The sequence below is a fragment of the Helicoverpa zea genome, chromosome 3 (assembly GCF_022581195.2).
Source record: "Helicoverpa zea isolate HzStark_Cry1AcR chromosome 3, ilHelZeax1.1, whole genome shotgun sequence".
NCBI lineage: Eukaryota > Metazoa > Arthropoda > Insecta > Lepidoptera > Noctuidae > Helicoverpa > Helicoverpa zea.
Window position 1 is genome coordinate 1,377,038 of NC_061454.1, and position 19,456 is coordinate 1,396,493.

The 19,456-nt window shown below is 35.4% G+C and overlaps 1 protein-coding gene across 1 annotated transcript in view; it reads left to right on the forward strand.

The window, feature by feature from the left end:
* LOC124646183 (dual specificity tyrosine-phosphorylation-regulated kinase 2-like) overlaps positions 1-19,456 on the forward strand; it is a 68,919-nt gene that overhangs the window by 25,153 nt on the left and 24,310 nt on the right. The window lies entirely within an intron of this gene.

Consider the following 19,456-nt stretch of genomic DNA (forward strand, 5'->3'; position numbering starts at 1 on the left):
CTGACACCAGTCTAACCAAGGGGTATCGGGTTGCCCGGGTAACTGGGTTGAGGAGGTCAGACAGGCAGTCGCTTCTTGTAAAGCACTGGTACTCAGCTGAATCCGGTTAGACTGGAAGCCGACCCCAACATGGTTGGGAAAAGGCTCGGAGGATGGATAGGATGGATGTAGATAAGTATTTCATAATCAGGGCGTATAATCAATTGTGACAGAGTATTCTCAATTGTGACTTACTTAAAGTCTTAAAATAGATATTTTCTTCATGTTAACCCAACCCCATACCCATTATTTGAGGTCGACTTAACATTGTCTGTTCCTTGAAGTATATTTCATGAATGAAGGGATGAATCCCAATTCAATACGTAATTATACTTCCAAAAATAGCTATAAAGCTTTGTATTTATTTCTGTATCGTCATTTTAAACCATATTCATCAATAACAGAGCTGTGCCATTTATTTGTGCCGTTTAATCACGGCATATTAACCCAGATTCTAATATTAGACATGAATATTAAATTGTACATGAAGACGGTTCACCTGTCTTGGCGACTGATATCTATCGGAATAATTAATTTTCATTTGTTCGTTTGTGTTTGAAAAGATGAAGGTATATGAAGAAGTTGGGAATTTTGGAAGTTATATTGTTAATCATTAATATTATATAAATATATTTGATGTATAAAAATTATTTTTTTTTGATGTTGGCTAAAGGCATTTTTTGCGTGGGTTACTTTAACACATAAGACATTGTAAACGCAAGGCTCGTGACTTTTAGACCTTTCTATTATCATTATAATTCTTTATAATTTTATGAGATATTTTATTTAATTCAAATTATTCAAGTGTGTTTAGTTTAGACAATACAATACACATTTACAATACCGTAATAAAAATATTTGATAAAGGAGGCCATTAAGTCTATGAAAAACTGTTTCATTTTAATTCAAATAAAGTTCACACACGCGAAATGACTCGATCACACAAAATATAACGCGATATCATTGTCAATTACCAACACTTTCAGCTCGTGAAGCCGAAACATTATTTTTTACACGGTTCGGAATGACAGTAATAAATTGTATGAGAATCCCTTTTTTTCGCGTAATCGGACCGCAATCAATGGAGTGGTTTCGACGCCCGTTGAATTACGTAACGTTAACAATAATGGCTGAAAATACTTTGAAAGGTAACATGACATGGTTTTTACGTACCAAGCTAATTGAAGACTTGACACTGAGTCCAGTTTTCAAAGATATAAACGACTTTATAAAGATACATGGGGCTAAAAAGAATCTATGGTTTGATAACCGAGGACATGCCGTTGAGCCCTAAATAAAATTGTGATAGTGGATGATGATACAAACAAAACTCTTCAGCTTTAAAATATAGAGATTAACATAGTACACATGAATAGTAGGATTATACAGACCTAGACACGCTCTTTCGCACTGAAATTAAAATAAGTTAGACGCGTCATAACAATACAATAACCAACCAAAACAAAGGCTTACAAACATATCGAATTCCACAACGCATATCCTACGTCGTTTCTCAAAGAAACAAAAAATATCAATGGGCGTGTAGCGACCATAATATTATATTAGAAACCTGATATATTTGCTCTGAGTATAGCTAATAGTGCCTACTTCGAGGCAATCATCATAGAATGTTTGTTTATTGATATTGTTACCAAATGTGGCTTAAGTAATACCTTTTTGGGGATAAGTAGGTTATACGACGTGGAACATGAATTACGTCGTGCGAAACGTCACGAAATTCATAATCTGGTTTATGAGATAACGCGTAAAGCTTACGGTAGACGGTAGCTTTATTTTTTAAAAGCATTTTGTGTACCTATTTTTATAAGGCTTTTATTTTTGACAGCTATTTCGAAGACTCATTTTGGAAAAAGGTTAGCTAGACATCATTACCTAGTTTTCAGCATCAATCAATACTAATGCTTACCAATTCGTAGTAGAAAAACTGACTAGGTACTTAGCGCTTTTGTTTTCACATTGAAAATAGGACATAATTTTTTATCCTGGTTATTTCGATAAGCCCTATGTATGTGCTGTATAGGCACTTCAATGGAAACAAAAGTTTATCTCAGTCCTTCATAGTCTTGTTCTTAGAAGCAAAAATTCTCGGAATTCTAGCCAAATAAGGAAAAGTGATCACAAAAATGTTTATTCATTTTCTAAGGGGAGGAGAAACGAAGCATAGAGAACGCTGGATTTTTTTTTGTGGACCCATTAGTAAAGAGGTGGTTTACAAACAAGAATATTCATGTTTTTGATCCCTCATTTAGGGTAGAAGGCACCCTTTATATTGTAAATACAATACAACTCGAATTACCAACAAATATTGAGATAGCTATTGTAAATTGGACGATACCAACGATATAAAAACGAAACCTTAAGAAAATCTATTTTTAATCCCAAATCAAAAGACCTACGTTTCTAAAACAATATTCCTTTTTTCACCAGTTTCCTTCCAAACAATTACTTCGAAATTACTATTAAATTGTATTGGAAAACCGGAGTCAATACAAGTTTCTTTGTCTTCCTCAAAAAATATACATTATCTTAGCAAAAATCTCGCACGAGCTGCCATCGGCGAATTTAGTCTAAAATAAAATACGCTTCACACTCAACAAGGCTTTGTTCACGTTATTCGAGAAAAAAGGTAAAAGTGCTATCACAAAGTGACGGACAAATATTCTTTGTAGAGCATTTTAAAAGGAAGGTATTGACTCATGAAAACTTGCTGGATCACTCTAGTATTATCACTTGGTTCCATTAATTCTGAGTGCCCCAAAATCTCTGGTCATCCATCACGCAATCAATTTATTTCTTCAACTAACGGCTAGTTGGCCTAAATAGTGGCCAAGTTACCTGTGCACCATTAAAAGTAGATTTACGAAAATATATTTTTTTACTTTCCTACTTGGTAGGATTTTTGGAGGGCACATTAAACTGTAGGTGCCGCGACCTACAACCAGTCTTACCTAGGGTATTGGGTTGCCTGGGTAGCTGGATTGAGGAGGTCAGATAGGCAGTCGCTTCTTGTAAAACACTGGTACTCAGCTGCACCCGGTTAGACTGAAAGCCGACCCCAACATAGTTGGAAAAAGGCTCGGCATATGATGAGTGACCCTTACCTGTGTACCATTAAAAGTAGATTTACAAAAAAATATTTTTACTTTCATACTTAGTAGGACTTCTTTTTCTGATTATTTGAATAACATCAAACGTAAAAGTTTTCAGAACATTTTCTGCGTCTTAGAAAGTCACAACTGGGGGAACAAGTAACAAGGCGACTTTTCCTTCCTATATCTTACATGTACATTACCATATTACGAACCTTCAAATTCACTTTTCCTGGAATCCGGTATGTCAATATTTTCTGTGGAGTTTTAATGTATATGCTGGATGGATGGTTATAGGTTGGAGAAAGCTTGTGTTTATGACGACAAAAAATACAGCAAAATAGGCTCTGAAGCAGTTATTCCCTGTAATATACATAAGCTGATTCCAACAAGACTTAAACAAAAGTCGGTCGGTTTATTTATGAAACAATCTTTTCCCATTGACTGCATTTACATTTAGATTTAATTATTTCAACCTTTTCGAAATTACAATATTGTTTTACATTAATAGTCAACCTTTTCGAAATTAAAATATTGGTTCAAATTAATAGTAATGGGCAAACATATATAACAAAGTAGGTAAGCCGAAATGAAACCACACTTATGTATCTAACATGAACACAAACACACTAGCTAATTTCATAATTTCTCAGCGCCTTTATTTCTGCTAACCCAGAAAGAGAGCATTAAATGTTACCAAATAGGTCAGCTAATGTCGCGTAGATCGATACAAATATTTATCGTCAGCAGGTATTTAACACAATTCCATGATACCTTGTGGGGCTTCGGAACAAGGCTCCACGTGCAAGGTCTTATGTTTCAATGAAACACCGCTTTCACGCTAGAGGATTTTATTGAGGGGTTCCCAAGTTGTGGGAATGAGATATGTGTAAACTGTCCTTTACCAACGATTCAGATACAATTAATATGAACGTGATTTCGACAAAATAAATTAAAATATATAGGGACACCTTTTACACACGGCCGGTGAGCCCCATGGTAAGCCCTATTTATTAGCTTGTTGTATGGGTGACTTCTGATAAACTGAACTGATGAACTACTTATAATATTTATATTTACATATAATATTTATAAATGTTTATTCATTCAGACCACCCCAAACAAACATGCTCATCACACAAATGTTAACCATACCACGAACCGAACCCGGGACCATCAGTTCGACAGTCCAGCATGGTGACCTTTGTGCCAACGGGGGCATCAATATCATTAGACCACCTTTTTGCCAAAATCCCCAAAAATACCTATTCTTGCTCCATCAATTTGTCAACAGGAAAAGGGTAAAACATTTCGTCACAAAACGTGAGCATTTTAATAAAAAACTCGAGAAAATACGAGTAAATACTAAGTAGGTAAGGCTTCGCTTTCAGTCAACGTGCCCCTGCAGCCGACTGCCAACAATACAAGGGAAAACGCCTGGCTTTGCACGTGATTGTGACGTCACGAGCCAAAACGTGGTCTTGTGGGGGAAGGTCTGTTTGGGAAAAATTTGTGAATGGATTCTGATGAAATTGGGACCACGTGTAACTTGTAATTTGAATTGAAATTTAGGGTTCTTTTTGTTGTTTTCGGACCTTATTTGATGTATTTGTTGACATAGTTTGTTCTTAGGGAAGTTTCATGTCTGTGTCTGACAGTTGTCCTCAAATGTTCCAATGGGTTAATTTGTCAACTTTTTCTTGTGAGGAAAAACGGGAGAGATTCTTTTGCTATTTTGTCATTGTCAGTGCTTTTACTTGTACTAAATGGAAATTCCTGCTAATGAACTTTCACGCATTTCGCGAACCACACATGTCACTTAGTGTACATCAAAGTTCGTCAATTTATCAAAGTTAGGAGGTATTAAGGCCAACAATCCTTCGCCTAGCTTCCCTACTAAGATAACAATTAATCAGCTCTCTGCAACCCAGATAGCGAAACAATGGAATATCCGATCTCTATAATACCGGCCTCATTCTGTGAAGGAGTTATTATTTCCCTCTAGAGTGTTCAGTTCAGTAAAGTTGGATCTAGATCTGTGTTGGTAAGTCTTAAAGTGTACTTCGCATTATGATGGCCGTAGATTCTACCGGTTCCTAGCACCCGTGGGAACTTCTGCGTGTAAAAGGATAAAAAATAGGCTTTAGTCTTTGACAAATAGCTTTCAGACGGTACGGCCTGCCACGTGAAAGCTCTCTGAACATGTAGCTCTATATACACTATTACTTCATACGACACGGCAGCCGTGTCGTGGACCTACATGGAAAGGGTCTTTGGCCTTCTTCAATAAATAGACAGCTTCAGTTTTATAATATTAGTAATAGAATACAAACCCTTATTGTCACTTCTGGTTAGGATATAGTTAAGCATATCGAGGCAGCTGTATACTTACAGCAATGCACCTCATATAAATTTTCCAACACGACCTTCTTTGCACCTATTTTCAGCAAATTCAATTCCATATCAAATATCGATACAGCATATCTCCATATACATTTACCAGTCAACACTCAAAACTTTGAGTCGGAGCCTTCTCTCGCAAGTTGGCAAATTGCTTGCGAACGGTTCCAAGTATTGACGGGGAAGCCACTTGTCCCCGTATTGCGTAAACAGAGTTATCAACTTCTCATATATTAGTTAGACCTTCTTGGATTGTTGGAGATATTAGAACATGGAGTTTAAATGTTTTGGGGTACTTGGGAATGTTTGACACGGTATTCGATACTATGGGTATATTTTGTCAAAGTCAAAGTCAAAGTCAAAGGATTTATTTGCAAATGAATACAGTTATATACAAGGTGTTACAAAATGTCAATTAGTTCAGTATTCAGTCATAATATAATGACATGCAAAAAACATTTTATCTTAAATATACAATTATTTCGGGAACTTATACTGTAGGAATTCTTTAATGGAATAGAAGGGATTATCAATTAGCCATCTGCGTAATGCCTTCTTGAACCGAATCATTGGTAGTTCCCGAATGTTTACAGGAAGTTTATTATAAATTTGAATGCACATGGGAAAACAACTTCGCTTGTATAGTTCCGTTCTCATTTTTGGAAGAGTTAATTTGTTTGGAAATCTAGTTTTAAAATTGCAGTTATCTCCCACTTTTTCAAACAACTCAGAGTGAGATTTGGTAAATTTACAGATTTCTTCAATATAAACACAAGCTACTGTTAAAATCCTAAGTTTCTTAAATAATGGCTTACAGGATGTGAGTGGGTCGACATTACATATGGCACGCACACATCGTTTTTGGGATATTAAAGCCTTTTCGATGTGCACCGAGTTGCCCCATACCAATATTCCATAGCGTAATACTGAGCCAACATACGCATGATAAGCCTGTAACGTGGCTTGCTTAGTTGTAAGATTGGATAGGCGCCAGAGAGCATAAGCAAACTTAGCAAGTTTTTCGCATACTTTATTAATATGGTTACTCCAGGAACATTTTTCATCTATCACTATGCCAAGGAAAGTTATATTATCTGTTTTTTCAATTACTTTGTCTTCATAGGTTATTTTTAATTTTATTTTATTCCAGTTCTTGTTGGTAAATTGAATGTATTTAGTTTTTCCTATATTAGGTTTTAAGTTATTACTCTCCATCCATTTTATAATTTTGTTGACTGTGTTATTTATTTCTATGTTGTAATTTTCATTTATTTTTGGGATTATGACCGACACGTCATCTGCGAAAAGTATGCAAGGATAGTTTGTAACGTCAATTAAGTCATTTATATATAGTAGGAACAGTAGGGGGCCTAATATACTGCCCTGGGGAACACCGGTGCGACTGTGACCTAAGCTAGACTTATATACCATTTCACTTTGTTTTGTTTTATTTACAGTGATTTCAACAAATTGTGATCTATTTGTAAGATAGCTTTTTAACCATGCATTTGCTTTGCCACGTATTCCAAACTTTTCACATTTTTTCAGGAGCAAATCATGTGAAACAAAATCAAAGGCCTTTGACATATCAAAAAATATAACTGTTGTTGGAATTTTATTGTCAATATTTTGAGAAACTAGGTTCATTAATGTAAATGCCGCTAAGGTTGTTGATTTATTTTTTTGAAAACCGTTTTGTTCCTTTTTCAGTATTTGGAATTTATCAATAAAACTGGTTAATCTAGAATGCATAATTTTTTCATAGATCTTCGCGAGTATAGGTAGTAGAGCTATTGGTCTATAATTATCAACAAGTTTTTTGCTTCCCTTTTTGTAAATTGGCTTAATTACTGATATCTTTAATTTATCAGGAAACACTCCCGTATATAGTGACAAATTTATAAGGTGTTCAAGAATAGGAGCAATGATAGGGCTTATGAATTTTATGATTTTTGTGGGTATTTGATCATAGCCTGTGGAATTAGTATCCTTTAGTGATTTTATTACTTTTTGTACCTCATTACAGTTAGTTGGCATTAGAAACATACTGGAATTCATTGAATTTATGTTATAGCTGTTATTGTTTAGGTCGAAGTCATTGTTTGTAATTTTAATGAAGTAGTCATTTATATAATTTGCAATGTCAGTAGGGTTTTTTAGAGGTCCACTTTCTGTTTCAATTTCTTTAATATTCGATTCATTAGTATGATTATTATTATTTGTATTATATTTTATTAGATCCCATGACGCTTTACATTTATTTTTAGCTTTGTTAATGTATTTTGTGTAATGTAGTTTTTGAGCTTTTTGTAGACATTTCCTAAGTAATTTATTATATTTTAAATATTTTAATTTATTATCTGTATTAGGTTTGGTGTAGTATTTAAAGCGTAAGTCTCTCTTTGTTCTTGTTGAGGTTTTAATACCCCTAGAAATCCATTTCGTATACTTTTTTATGAGATTAATTTTAATCGCAATTTTTGGAAAACACAAATCAAAGAACAATACGAGTGTTTCGTGAAAGTTATTAAAGGCGTTGTTTGCTTCCTGGTCATTATATATTTCTGACCACGAAAGACTTGATAAGCAATCATAAAATTTATCTTTATTTTCTACGCTAAAATCATTTCTGTAAATGGTGCGGAAACGTACAGGCGGATTTTTATTTTCTATTGGTATCAATATCATTTGTGCTGTTTCATGGTCCGATAGTCCTAGTGGTATAACTTCGCATGTTGAGTTTTTACAATTACTTATTATTTGATCTAAGCATGCATTTCGTCTTGTTGGTTGTTTTATATGAATTTCTAGATCAAATTGGTTCACCGTTCTTAATAATTCTTCCTTGCATTTGTTATTTCTACTGTATTTGTTGCTCAATATATTTATATTCATGTCACCTAGTATAACTAATTTTTTTTTCGATTTGTTACGGAGGTTACACAACATTACCTCAAGATTCCTTATAAAAACGAAGGGATTTGAGTTTGGTGTACGATAAAGGGTTATTATAATAATATTATACTGTGTGAGCTCAATGCCACAGCATTCGAAGTCATTTTCTGATGCATATTTCTTTAATTGAGTTAATATTTTATATTCAATGTGGTTTAGGCAAAATATACAAACTCCACCACGCTTTTTATTTTTCCTTGAATACCAGTCCGCTAGTTTGTAATTATTTAATAATACACTACTCTCCTCACCTGATTTAATGAACGTTTCTGTTAAACACAATACGTCTACAGTTTTCCTTTTATTCAGGAAAGTTTCAATCGTAGTTTCTAACATTTCCTTTTTACTCCTCAAGCCCGCGATATTTTGGTGAAGAATATTTAGGGTGCTACTACTAGTTTCGGTACTAATGGAATCCTGAACTTCAGCTTGGGTTAACTCACTATTATTATTCAGTATTTTCACTGGTTTGCTCGGGGATAGTTTTGTTTTGGGTACGTTATCATTATTAGTAGCGAAAGCAATTATTTGTTGGTCTTTTGTAGCTATAGGAGTGTGGTGGTCTGTAAGTTCGCTTGGTGCTCAAGTTTGTATTAAAATATGATGGCAATTCGGCGCACTTCGATTGCGATGATTTCTTAAAATTCAAATATTTATTTTCATAATCAATAGAGTCTATTAGAACATTCAGTTTGTGACAAGTATTGCTATGAGTTCGCAAGAAATAACAATTTTTATTATTATTACATATTAATTCTAAATTATTGTTAAGGAGTTTCTCATTCAGGTATTTATTCTCAAGTGCACTTAGAATGATAATCGGGCAGCTATTGTATTTATTTATAAACATATAAAGTTCACTCAACGTAGTAGTAGGGTTAAAGTCATTCTCTCCTACACAAATAATAAATTTATCACATGGTTTGAACTGAAATTCTGTATTTAACAATTGCTTACTTGTTGCATAATGTTTAGTAATTCCTTCTACAGAATATTTTTCATATAAGCTATTTAGTCTTAATTCATGTAAACGCTTAGTCAACCCTACAATTTGTTGGGTACCAAGTATGTGTATTTTCCCATTGGGATATACTTTTTTGGCAGAACAGATAGGCGTGTTGGTTGACATAGTCTTTTTCTCAATGTGCTGAGCCGTAAAGGTTGTGGTACGTTTTATATTTACATTCTCCGTTAACGGTTTCATCTCGGTGTTTAATTTGGCAGTATTTGTTGAAAAGCATTTCTGAGAGGTAATATTAGTGTTTTTGAGCGTAGGCTTTTCTGGTTCTTGTTGCACTTGAATTTGTAGAGTCTTCGGTTCAGTGATGTTTCTAGTTTTTCTCTTTGGAGTGGTAATTATTGGTGAACATATCTTAGTTAAGTTTAGAATCTTTTTTTCCTTGTCTTGTAGTTTGTTCTGTAAAGCGCTTTTTTCCAGTATTAAATTTTCTATTTCCATATGTGCACTTTCTAGTTTTTCTTTAAGATCATTGATAGTAGTTTGTAAATATGAAATTTCCTGACAGTTAAAAGTCGACAAGTCGGGTAAGCTTCTTGCATTTGTGTTCGTTGACAAAAAGGAACTGTCCTCCAGACTTGTACATGAGATGTTTAAATCAGTGTTCTTCCTTCTAAATGTTATATTTTCTTCTTCCATGGTTTTAGTTAATAAGTTAGCGCCCTAGTTTCTGAGATTGAATACTGTTTACTTTTTTGTTTGAGTATCCAACCACTTTGGGTCTTGTCTTAATTAATGCACACTTTAAAGCCATGACGATGAACTTCATTAGCCAAAAATCGAAGTATGGTTTTCTTTCAGGAAATATTGTAATTTTTTTGTATATAGGTACTTAAGAAAAAAATTTTACCCACCATCAAAGATTTTCTTATCTCGACCTATTGTATAAAAATAAATTGTTTTAAGCTGCAGGGAACAGCTACTCAATACGTATTAAAAGACCAAAGGTAAACAAAGCCATAAATATCAGCAGGTAGCCAGACTTACTACCAAAAAATCACAAAGAAAGAAAGTTCTTCCAACGCCCGTATGTTTAGTTTCCGTACATTTAAACTGCTGTAAAGAGCATTAGTTTCGACGCAATGCGGATGAACACGCGGGCAGAGTATATATCAAGGGAAATACCATCGGCTTCAATGAATACTGCATTTTGTGGAATGCATGGTTAAATATTTCCTAATATTATGAAGTTGCAAGAGTTGGTTTGTTTGCAGTTCTCATGAATTATTTGGTCCAATTTGAAAAAGAGTTTAGTGTTAGAAATCTCATCGCGGAAGACTACATGCAACACCTTTATAATTTTTTCTACCGGTAACATCAGTATTTAGTGAAAGTCGATATATATATAAAATATTGTTACATGTGAGAGATGTGTGTGATTTTTGTAATGTAAGGAAGGAGAAAATATACTGCGCTCACCCCAAATGGATGATTATGACGATATCAATATCCATTTTTCACGTCTTAATTACAATGCGGCAAAGCCAATAAGAGTGTATTATAATTCAGTAAAAATCAGAACACCAGGTTTATTCGCAGATATAAACCTAAAACAACTGGACTTTACAATTTTTCAACCCTTTTATTTTCAAATCATTTACAATATTTATTTCTTGTCAACATAACAACAGTAACAAACCACAGTTAAAAACTATTCGGTCACAAAGTCCCAGATAACACAGAGAGTAATTTTACGAGCGTCTCCAGCTCCCTTTACACAATTTAATATTTATCAGCGTGTTGTTACAGTTGCTATTTCAAGCCACATGGCGTTAGTTTATTTGACAAGGTGAGAAAGTTTATTTACTAGATTCTTTTCCACCTTTAGATTTATAAAAAAATCTAATAGGCCTATGAAAGCTATTTCGAAACGTCAAAACTAGATGCACGATTCCAAAGCGTAATCCCTTTATTTGCTTTGACGCTCTCAATGACTATTCATTCGATTTGAAAAAAAAAAACAGTGTGTTAGACAGCCAACATCGAGAAAGACTTCTTTGCAATATTGATAGGCTCTTACACACGTAGCGTAAATAAGCAAATAATATCCAGTATAAGAGTCCACTTCTCACGCCTACACGAAATGAAGTCATAATATTTCGCTCGGGCCGTGGCTTGCACCCTGGTTTTTAAAAAAGGTAATATGATTAAAGTAAAGGTCAAAAGTATTCCCTTTTTATGCAGTATTGATTTTGTTTGGCACGTGCGGGAAGTTTTTCGTTTTACTGAAGGAATCACAGAAAAAAATGCGGGTTTTTGTCCTAGAATGTGATCTACTTGGAAATTATAGTAAACTGCATCTGGAGAATGTTTGAAATCAATACGATTGTTTTTGAGTTTTCCCCCACGGACAGATCTAGACACACGGCAGTGTGTCCGCCAAGTTCGAGCAAAAAAAGCGACACACCGGCCGTGGGTTATATTACACGAACCATTTCGGGCCAAATTCGACCCCCCTGTAACTCAAAATCTATTTTATTTACGCATATCAAATTTCTAGTATCTATTGAGACCCCCTCACTTATCTAAAATACAAAATTTCATTAATATACCTATTGTAGGTCTTGAGATATTGACGTCAGAAAATCGCTATTTTTACTATACACTCACTGACTGACTGATTCACTGACTCACTCATCAAAAACCTAGACCACTTCCAATGGTCGTATTGACTTGAAATTTGGCATGGAGGTAGGTCTTTATGTCAAGGTAAAGGGAAAAATCTGAAAATGGCCAAGTGTGAGTCGGTTTCAAAATAATGAAGGTGTTTTATACCCGGTGTAAATTTATACCCTTAAGGAACTAAAACGAACTAAATTTATCTATATTTATATAATATATCTTCGAATGGTTTGTATTTAGTTTAGTTAGAAGTAAAATAGTGTAGTTAGAAGTAAAATAAAAATCTGAAAACGGCCAAGTGTGAATCACTTTCGAAAATAACGAATGTGTAACTTTGATCCACGAACATAATATATGATAACATGTCATGTCAGTCAGTTGGTAAATCTAGTCCATTTAGTTAATCTAGTTCATTTCTTTGTAAGAAACATAGTGCATATTAAAAAATCTAAAAGATAGTATAAATGAGACATTCCTTTAACTAACTTCATCATAAGAAAAAAATAAAATAAACAACCTTACAAAAATAAATGAAATCCCACCCAAAACAAAAATGTGAAAGACTGCCAAGTTCGATAATATGGGAATGCTTCGCCTATAAAAGAAGTGAGATCTGAATAAGTACCAAGTTCCATACACATACCTCAGTTAAAAATAGTTACTTTTTAATGATGTTACTTGGCAAGGTTTAATAGAAAATTAAATACTTGATTCATTGCGTTTATATAGTAGGTTTATAACAAGGTGTATGAAAACTTTCCAAGTAACATCATTATAAGTTCGGCCATTCAGAGAATGCGTTCCTGACACGTCGCGATTGAACTGACGACGTAATAACATTCATTGATTATTGATATAATAATGTTGTTTTAATGCTCCTCAATTGTTAAAACGGTAAACAACCAGCAAAAATATTTTTATCGTAACTGCAACGCCATTGCAAAGTTACGTCGTCAGTTCAATCGCGACGTGTCAGGAACGCATTCTCTGAATGGCCGAACTATAAAAAGTAACTATTTTTAACTGAGGTATGTGTATGGAACTTGGTACTTATTCAGATCTCACTTCTTTTATAGGCGAAGCATTCAAGCAGTGACACACAAAAGTTAATCAATTATGATTGAGACTTGTACTGAACAAACTATCTCCTGAGATACAGGCTATACCTAGTTCAGGGGATAGGGTGTAACGTTTGTGGCATATGAACCACTATAATATAATGTGAAATTATGTGTTACTATACTAGCTTATTACTTGTATCCTTGTGGTGATAAATAAAAATTTTTTTTTTTTTTTTTTTTTTTTTTTTTTTTTAACTATTTTTAACTGAGGTATGTGTATGGAACTTGGTACTTATTCAGATCTCACTTCTTTTATAGGCGAAGCATTCCCATATTATCGAACTTGGCAGTCTTTCACATTTTTGTTTTGGGTGGGATTTTCTTTTCTAATATGTAGTGATAGTTTCTAGCTTTGAATTATTTAACGCAATTCCTCTTATTCCTGTCCCAAAAAGACCACAGCTATACAAAATACTGACCTTGCTTTACACCTATAGCTACCGATCGGTAAGCCACATACGGATAGACAGGCCGTGTCCGCCATTTATTTGGAGAGCTCTCGGACCTGCAAGTAGGTCAACATGACACTCAATTGGACCAAGAAAATGTGCCGTGTGTCACGGTGTCACATAATGACTAATGACGTCTTGTTTTTTGTGAAAATAGTGGAGAGATTCTGTAAAAAATATGGGAATCTTTGTTTTTGACTCTAGTTTGAAACTGAGCTAATTTATATCCTGTTTCTCGCAATTTTACTCGTGTCCTGTGGGACCTACTTTGCGTATCCGAATAGAAAGTAGCCTTCCTTGATAAATGGGCTATCTACTACTGAAATATTGTTTTAGATCGGTCCAGAATTTCGCTAAACAAATTATTTGACTAACTTTTTAGCTTTGTAAGTACCCGTAGATGCCTCATCCTCAACCTGATACTGTGGTAGATAAGTAAGATAAAGCTACTTGCTACAGTATTACGATACTATACAAGTAGTAGTCTGTTCAGAATAAAATGTTTTAACTAAATATTTTAAACAAACATCTATGCCAAAAATCATCGCACAAACCGGTCATCCGAAATCACTTGCACACTCGCGATAGCGCTTAACAAAAAGCGGCTGCAGCGCTGCAACGCAGTTCAGTTGACAAAAAGCGATTTAATAACACTAAAGCCGAACACAATGGGTGTTCAGTGTGCTCACCAACTAGCCTTCCAGCTTTTAGAGCAGGCTGTAAACTTTTAGTTGGCCGATAGTTTGTTTGGGCTCATAGAACATATACGTATACTATATCCGTATCCGTCCGTCTACTATATACGTATATAGTAGACGGATGGACGGACGGACAGACGGACGGACAAAAGAGCGAAAACAATAGGGTCCCGTTTTACCCTTTGGGTACGGAACCCTAAAAAATACCAACCAATTTTTTTTTCGCGAAATCTTCAGATGCCCTCTCGCTTTGGGTGCAGCCTGAGGGACTGTCAGACTCTTACTGACTAAAACCCATCATGTTCCTTCTTAAACCCTTTATGTACCAGGACGGTAACTGTTTCTAACAATCCCGCAGCCCCGGCAGGATTTAGCCCTGCAGATTATAAAAATAACTGCCTACCATGGGGACAACTGTAGACCGACTGTTTAGTATACAGTCCGAGGTTCTCTCTGTTAAGCGAATTGGATGGCAGAATCGCGGCTGTGTCAATGGCCTGCAGTGATTTGGCACAGTCACCTACCCGCTACCTATTTTTGCTGAATTCGGTAGGTCGCGTTCAGTGCCAAATTTTAGGATTTATAGTTTGGATAGTTGTTTTGGATTTTGGTAGTATATAGTTAAATTGGAGCGGTTGTAGCTTTCACTGTTGGTGGTAAGATTAAATGTCTCCTGACTTATCCTGAAAAATAATTAAATCGTCGTTTACTGAGGCTGTTTTAAATCATTTTTTTTATTCGGTTGCGAAAACTACTGGGGGCGCAAGAACGACAGTAGGGACCAACTAGTCTAATATAAAATATACTTAAATTGCTGTAAGAGAAAGTTTTCTCCTCAGCTTGTAATAACTTTGTTAAGTAAAATGGTATCTAAAAATAATCTCATTTTAACATCTTTAAAAAAAATCTTCGCAATTCAAAGGTCAGAAAAACAAATCCTGTAAAAGTCTCATCTACATATTTTGAAAACTTTCAATAAAGTTCGCGTTGCTTTCGTAAAAAGGAACGTTCGGGATACCTTTTTTATGAATAAATTCTTAGCTTTCTTTATGAGAAAGTTCGTTTTTTCCGCTCGTGTACCTATTCCTTACCGCAACCTTTTTGATATTTGACATTCTAGCTGGATATTACTTGAAATGACTTGTTTTTGGTATTTGGTAATTTATCAAAACCATGTTTGGAAAGTTTCATGTTTTCTAGATCCAGAAGTTATAACTGTTCGATCAGTGAGTTATTCTTGCTATATGTATATTGCAGAACATACACATGGATTGGATAATACGACTCTAGAGAGCACTTTGCTCAGACGCTTTGTCTAGGAGCTTTAAAACGTTTTAAATTGTCACTTTCTTTATTGAGTCGGTCGAGATGGAACTTCACTGGCTGCTCATTTTTCAATGCTATTTTGATATGTAAGAATACTTCTCAGACTTTCTAACTTCTGATAACTTACAACGACTGCCATTGGTGTACAAACATTAAGCAGTACGCATTGCAATCTTCAAATACAATATGAAGATTTTCAGGTAAAAACTAATATACAGTTTCATCAATCATACGTCCAATCGTCATCTGCCCAGCCTTTTCCCAACTATGTTGGGGTTGGCTTCCAGTCTAACCGCATGCAGCTGAGTAACCAATATTTTACAAGGAGCGACTGCCTATCAGACCTTGACTCCCTCATCTATCACACGTCCAATAATCTCAAGTAAAAGCTATCAAAACAAAACACAACAACATAATCTAATAACCGACTTACGACCTTTCGTTTCTAAACGAAGAGAGACGTTATTAAGTGGTTTCTGAACTATACTATTCAATTACACTAGTTCAGAGGGCCATGGTATAAACTTGTCATATTACAGTTTTAAGTTCACCTACCTAATGGTTGTTACGTGTTTGCGGTAAAGTTTATATAAGTTCCGATAGTTCCTTGTGAAGTGCTTGCCGTTGAAGGATTAATTAAATCTTATTGCTTTTTATAGATTGTTGTCTGAATATTATCAGGTTAGGAGTTTCTGTCATTAAAGAGAGCATCCGAAGGACTGTCAAATTAGACTAGGTTGACGATTCCTCTTAGCTTGTTTCGTACATCAGAAAAGATAAAAATTTGTTGCCGGAGTCATCATCATCATCAGCCTAGGTATTTATTGGCACATTGCAGGGCACAGATCTCTTCTGACACCTCCCAAACTCGCTAGGCAGCTTAAGCTCACTAGTTTGTCAAGGCTGTAAAGAAATCAACAACAGCCATTTAAACCTCCCAGCAGATATGAGCAATTATAGCAAAACTGTAAATACAAGAGTAGAAAGCCTCTTAATTCGTCGCCTGGGAGTTAATTCTGTCACTAAGAAGGAACGCATTTATCCATTTCTGGCAGATTCGTAATTTGCGCGGGAACAACCAACTGACGCCGACGCCATCTTTAATTTTCAACGGTAATTAACTGTTTAATGCTTTTTTTACGTTTGGATGAAAATGATAATGAAAGGATTTTGAAAATAAAGGTATGTCGCTCGTTTGTTGTTTTTTTTTCTCATCATACAAACTAACTGTATCATGTACAAATTAACTGAGTCTGGCAACCATTACCTTTACAAAAGCAGGAAGCTCCAACAAAAAGTTGCGAGAGGGTATTTCAAAGATGTTATAAATGCGTTTAGTCGGAGGTATATTCAAGTTCATCATTTACGAAGTTTACATCAGTAACAACACTTGCCCTTTCAAAATTTATTTCAGCCAAATCGGATTTATACTCAAGGTTAGGTATATTCTTTGAAACCGAACTTAGTTACAGCTAAATATATCAAAAGTACTTCTACTAACTGAACCTGAAATATATAAAAACTTACACACGAATAAATCTTTGAGTATATTTATTGGTGGTAGTTATTGGAGCGATATATCCCCTTGGGCAAGTCGGTTTCTCGTTAAAACTAACGCGAGTTGAGTACCCTAGTACGAACATGTTAGGATCGAATTACATTGGTTTCGACAAACGTTTGGTAATTGAACTTACTTATGTGTCAAGGGAATTGAAATATATTTTATTTTTAGTGTTTGGAAATCTGTGATGTTAGTTCTTTGTGAGATCAAAAACCTGACTATTGTCGATGGATGGACTTAGAATGGGTGTACCACCACCAACTTTCAGACTCCGAGAATAATAGAATCCGAGTAATAGTTTCTAAAAAACCCAAAATGTGATTTCGGGTCGACCCAGGAGTCGAACCCAGGATCCCAAACAAAATTACCATGAACCATGAAAACAGCATTTTAACACAAGTGTCAAGATTTCCAATCCTATAAAAGATAACGTCATGAGTGAACTCGCGAATCCTATTAACCATGACGTATGAGGACGCTAAGTGACGTCACAGTCTCAGAGGAAAACGGATCCCGCGGGTAGGAAATTGTAATGTTCTTCGTCAGTGTTATACTTACTTACTTCAAGTTTAAGTAGGAAAGAGATAGTGTGATAATTCTGGTACCTACTGATATCTACAAATGGTGCTATGAAAAAGAACAGTTTAGAGCTGGATAACATTTGATAATCACAATGTCTGGATATTTTTTAAGTTTTAACCATGTGTCGTGGAAATGACAAACAAAAAGTATGTACTGGCAGAAAGAATACAGTGGCCAATCTCAGAGTATTTTTGTATATTCATTTATTTTGGTAGATCTTTTCATGTTTTACGCGGTGTCCTGCGTGAGCGACGAACGCGACGCGACGCGACGCTGCGAACGCGACGAACGCGATCAACTCAAAGGAATTCCCTACATGCGGCCTATGTGACAGTCTGCGGCGAGACGCGACGTAACGCGTACTTGTTTTGAGGGCGACCAGACGCGACACCGCGAACTATTCAGAAGCGTTGATTGTTGTGGGACAAAAAAAACATAAATATTAAAGAAATCGTTTATTAGTACAAACAAGTTGGAAGATTGTTGCTGTCTGTACTTTAAATATGAACTTTCAAGCAAAATTGTAACACAACTTCTCCATGATTTGAGAAGTAATGACCAAAATCACGTAGGACATCTGTCGCGTATAGCATCGCGTCGCATTACGTCGCGTCGTGTTGCGTCGCGTCGCGTCGCGTTCGTCGCTCACGCAGGACACCGCGTTAGGCGACAATTAACCATTGAGAAAGACTCAAAAACCGACCAGGTGATAGAGATACGTAGGTATATAGAAATTATTTAAGGTTACCAGAATAATATTTAAAAACTTACTCTATTAAAGTATAATCTAGACATAAGCATCACTAAAAGAAAAATCTAGCCTTAGCTCGTTCGTTGAGTATCATCATAGCCGGAAATGTCAAGATTTGTATTCCATTAATGAAATTACTAAAAATATTTAAAACAAAGGAAGATCTTTCACCAGTATACTTACCATTAAAAGTCCGTAATGGTTGTCTGTCTCTCTTTAAGTATTATGGCTCTGTTACCATTCATGTAATTAAAAAAAAAAATATGATGTTTTGTGAATGCCTGCAAAATAGGATGCCGCAATGTGTATAAAGGTGACATTAATCTTACTTTAGCTATCCACTGGGGAAAATACTTCTTATGGACATTTGACGCTTGTCCAGTAGTTATATTAAAATTTTTTTTTTTTACTCGTACAGTTTACAGCTTAGTACCTATGTTTAACTGCCTTGTTGGTCTCGGGTTCGATTCCCGGGTCGGGCCGAAATCGCTTTGTGGGTTTTCGAAACTTTCACAAAGCAGCCCGTAGTCTGGAAGTTGGTGAATGATTCACCCGTGCATCGGAGAGCACGTAAATGTCGGTCCTGCGCCTGATCTCTCTCCGGTCGTGTCGGATTGCCGTCCCATCGGGTTATGAGAGTGAAGGAATAGGGAGTACACCTGTGTCTACGCAAATGCTCGTGTACTATAATATGTCCTGCGCAGCTGGCTGAGCTCCTTAGATGAGAACAGCCGCCGTGGCCGAAATCGGCCGTGGACGCCATTATTATTACCTATGTTTTTTTTAAATAATGGGATGAAACAAATAAAAAATACATGCCTGAA